The sequence below is a fragment of the Otolemur garnettii genome, unplaced genomic scaffold (genome assembly GCF_000181295.1).
Source record: "Otolemur garnettii isolate 467f Iridium unplaced genomic scaffold, OtoGar3 scaffold00051, whole genome shotgun sequence".
NCBI classification, from domain to species: Eukaryota; Metazoa; Chordata; class Mammalia; order Primates; family Galagidae; genus Otolemur; species Otolemur garnettii.
In genome coordinates, this window is record NW_003852446.1 from 9711137 (window position 1) to 9714722 (window position 3586).

The 3586-nt window shown below is 53.8% G+C and overlaps 1 pseudogene; it reads right to left on the reverse strand.

The window, feature by feature from the left end:
* LOC111725989 overlaps positions 1 to 3249 on the reverse strand; it is a 23323-nt pseudogene extending 20074 nt beyond the window's left edge.
* Positions 3250 to 3586: the final 337 nt, after the last annotated feature.

The following is a 3586-nucleotide window of genomic DNA, read 5'->3' on the forward strand; positions in this document are numbered from 1 at the left end:
GGCAGAGGGGACCTGGGACCTTGGCAGAGGAAGGTTCTGTCCCGGTCCTGTCTGCAACCCCTGCTTTCCCAAGGCAGAGGGGACCTGGGATCCCGGCTGAGGAAGGTTCTGTCCTGGTCTTGTCTGCAACCCCTGCTTTCCCAAGGCAGAGGGGACCTGGGATCCTGGCAGAGGAAGGTTCTGCCCAGGTTTTGTCTGCAATCCCTGCTCCCCCAAGGGAGAGGGGACCTGGAACTCCAGCTGAGAAAGACTCTGCCTTAGTCCTGTCAGCAGCCCCTGGCGTGGCAAGGCAGAGGGGACCTGGGACCCCAGCTGAGGAAGGCTCTGCCCAGGTCTTGTATGTAACCCCTGCTCTCCCAAGGCAGAGGGGAGCTGGGACCCAGGCGGAGGAAGGCTCTTCCTAGCTCGTATCTTAACCTGTATTTGTGGCAAGACAGAGGGGAGCTGGGACCCCAGGTTAGGAAGGCTCTGCACAGGTCCTATCCGCAGCACCTGCTGTGGCAAGGCAGAGGGGATCTGGGACCCAGGCTTAGGAAGGCTCTTCCTAGTTTGTGTCTTAGCCTGCTTTTGTGGCAAGGCAGAAGGGAGCAGGGAGCCTTGCCTAGACAGGCTCTGCCCAGGTCCTGTCTGCAACCCCTGCTGCGGCAAGGCAGAGGGGAGCTGGGACCCCAGCTGAGGAAGGCTCTGCCCAAGTCCTGTCAGCAGCCCCTGGGCTGGTAAGGCAGAGGGGACCTGGGACTCCAGTTGAGGAAGGCTCTGCCCAGGTCCTGTCTGCAGCCCCTTCTGTGGCAAGGCAGAGGGGACCTGGGATCCAGGCTGAGGAAAGCTCTTCCTAGTTCGTATCTTAACCTGTATTTGTGACACGGCAGAGGGGACCTGTAATTTCAGCTGAGGAAGGCTCTGCCCAGGTCCTGTCTGTAGCCTCTGCTGTGGCAAGGCAGAGGGGAGCTGAGACCCCAGCTGAGGAAGGCTCTGCCCAGGTCCTGTCTGTAGCCTCTGCTGTGGCAAGGCAGAGGGGAGCTGAGAGCCCAGCTGAGGAAGGCTCTGCCCAGATTCTGTCTGCAGCCTCTGCTGTGGCAAGGCAGAGGGGAGCTGAGACCCCAGCTGAGGAAGGCTCTGCCCTGGTTGTGTCTGAGCAGAGCCAAGCTGAGACAACACCGCTGCCTGGGGTTGCACAAAACTTCCCACTCCAGAGAGCTTAAGGGGAACAGGTTGTTGAGCGGGTGAGGCCTGTCCCTGACTTCTGGAACCTCGGGCAGAAGCCTGTGACGCTAGCTGTGGAGGGTGAGAAATTACGGTTTGCTGACAGTGTTCCTGTGGAATTAACAGGAATTGCTGCTGCTGCTGGGTGTTCATAATGAGGGAACCCGGTGGAAGCTGAAGTAGAGCTAAGGGCTTGACACCCGAGCGATCTTTGAAACAGAGATGAACACCTGATTCAGGTGTGGCCTGCAGTGAAGCAGACTGTGCATTTACCAGCTGACCTCCTGAGGACAGAAGGCCCTGTGCATTCATTCCCGCAGGAGCCGGAGCACCAGTGGCACAGCTCAGTACTGCGTTTGAACCACTCACCAAAGCCTGGACTCCAGGGATCGGGCCCACCAGTTTGACGATCTTCAGGCCAGTGGAGTCTGCCACAGCCTGGGTGGCTGGAGTTGCTTGGGAGGAGCTGGAGGTGGAGCAGGCAGCTGCAGGAGGCATGCTGACAAATCTAAGATCGACAGAGGACTTTCCAGAAAGACTTAGTGTCACAGGAGCAGGGCCAGGGGCAGGGGCAGAGGCAGAAGCAGGAGCAGGGGCAGGAGTAAGAGACTGAAGAATGCCACCTGCCTGTAGGGGAGGGAAATTGCTTCCTGAGCTTGAGGCAAGTTGGACGGGAGGTGTACGATTAACTCCTTTCCCCAAACCTGAAGGCTGGATGGATATAGGCTGAGGCTCCTCTCTGTTGTTCCCTGAAGAGAGCTGACTGACACTGGCTGAGGCACTGGGGCTGTGTGACACCTTCTCTGGACTTTTGGCTTTGCTCTGGACCAACTCCTGGTACTGATGGACCTCCCTCCCAGCATCAGTCTGTGACGTGGGCCTAGAACCATGTGCCTGCTCACCTGGGGAGATCTGAGGGAGACACGTCTGCCTCTCACGTCTGGCTTTTTTGTGGGACTGAATTTCACCAGAGAAAAGTGGATCATAAAGTGACCGCATGACGTTCAGCTTTGTTCTTCCAGCCTTCATCCATCCAAAAGTAACATCATCTTCCTCCTCCGGATCTGGCCAGACTGTTGGTTCAAGGTCATCACATCCGAAAGACTCTATCTTTGTAGCATGTTTCCCCACATTCACTTCAGAAGGCATGGCCAAATCACAGGGTCTCTGCTTCCATGTGTCTACACAACTTCCTGCTTTAGAAATTCTCAGGTCACGCTGCTGACCTGCATTTTCTTCTTTCTCTTCTCTGCAAGAATCCAAAACTTTCAGCTCAGGAGGTGGGCAATGAGACAGCTCCTGCTGCCGATTTGGCCAAGAATACCTCATGAAGTTCCGTTTCATCGGGCCAGAGTTCATCTTCTGCTTGTTATACAGCAGTCTGTTTTCGGTGCAGGTTACCACTATGGAAGGATCTAGACACAGTGGTTCAGCTGTAGCTAAGATCAGTTGGCTCTCAAGCTTAAGTTTGTCTTCCTCGGTCCACTTGTGGCCATCATCTGTTATCGAGTGGATGTCACAAGCTAAAGTCTGCATCGTGGGATGTAAGAGAATATGCCTGCTTTGGTAACCAGGAGGTTCCATATTACTACACTGCCTGTAGTCACGTATTTCTGCTATGACACACCCACAGTGAAAAATGTTTATCTGAGATTTTTCCAGTACATCAATCAAAATAGGAGGTAGCTCCTCCGCATCAAAGTATTCGAGCAAATCCTTTTCTTCATAAGGTATTCGAATGGTCTCTGAAAAGGTTTCATCGTTGCCTTTGAGCATCAGAGAATAGCCCTCTTTTCCTGGGTACAGGTTGAGCACCAAACATGGCAAGGACTCTCTCTTAAGAAGCTTCTCTAACAAGTTAACATTGCTTCTTAATTCCTCTGTATCCTCAGGCTCTTTTCCACATTCCTCAACATAAATGTCATGAAGTTTCTGAAATAAAGTTTTTTCCCCATCATATGCGTACTTCCTTTTCGGAGGTCTGTGCTTCACACTTTCAATGATAGACTCGGCACGATCCAAAGCTCGTTCTAAAGCCTGCTGCATTGTGGTATCAAAAAGGCGCCTACAGGAAGAGGAAGTCTACGCGTGGCTGTAGCATGGCCGAGATCGCGTCTCTAAGACCAATTTCTAGCCCTGCAAAACAAGTGCACAGAGCACAGGTCTTAATCCCATGCGGGCACCAGGAAACCCTCCCCGCAAAAAGCATCAGACAATATTTTAACAGCTTTCTGAACATACCGGGTCAGCGAGGGTTGCTCGCGGTCTCGTGGCCTGTGCTTCCTCCATTGTCGATCCTCTTACCGGAAGAAGAATTGCAGGGGCGGTCTTGCCCCTCCCTTGTGCACATGCGCACTGGTCAGGCACCGCAGGCTTCGGGTAT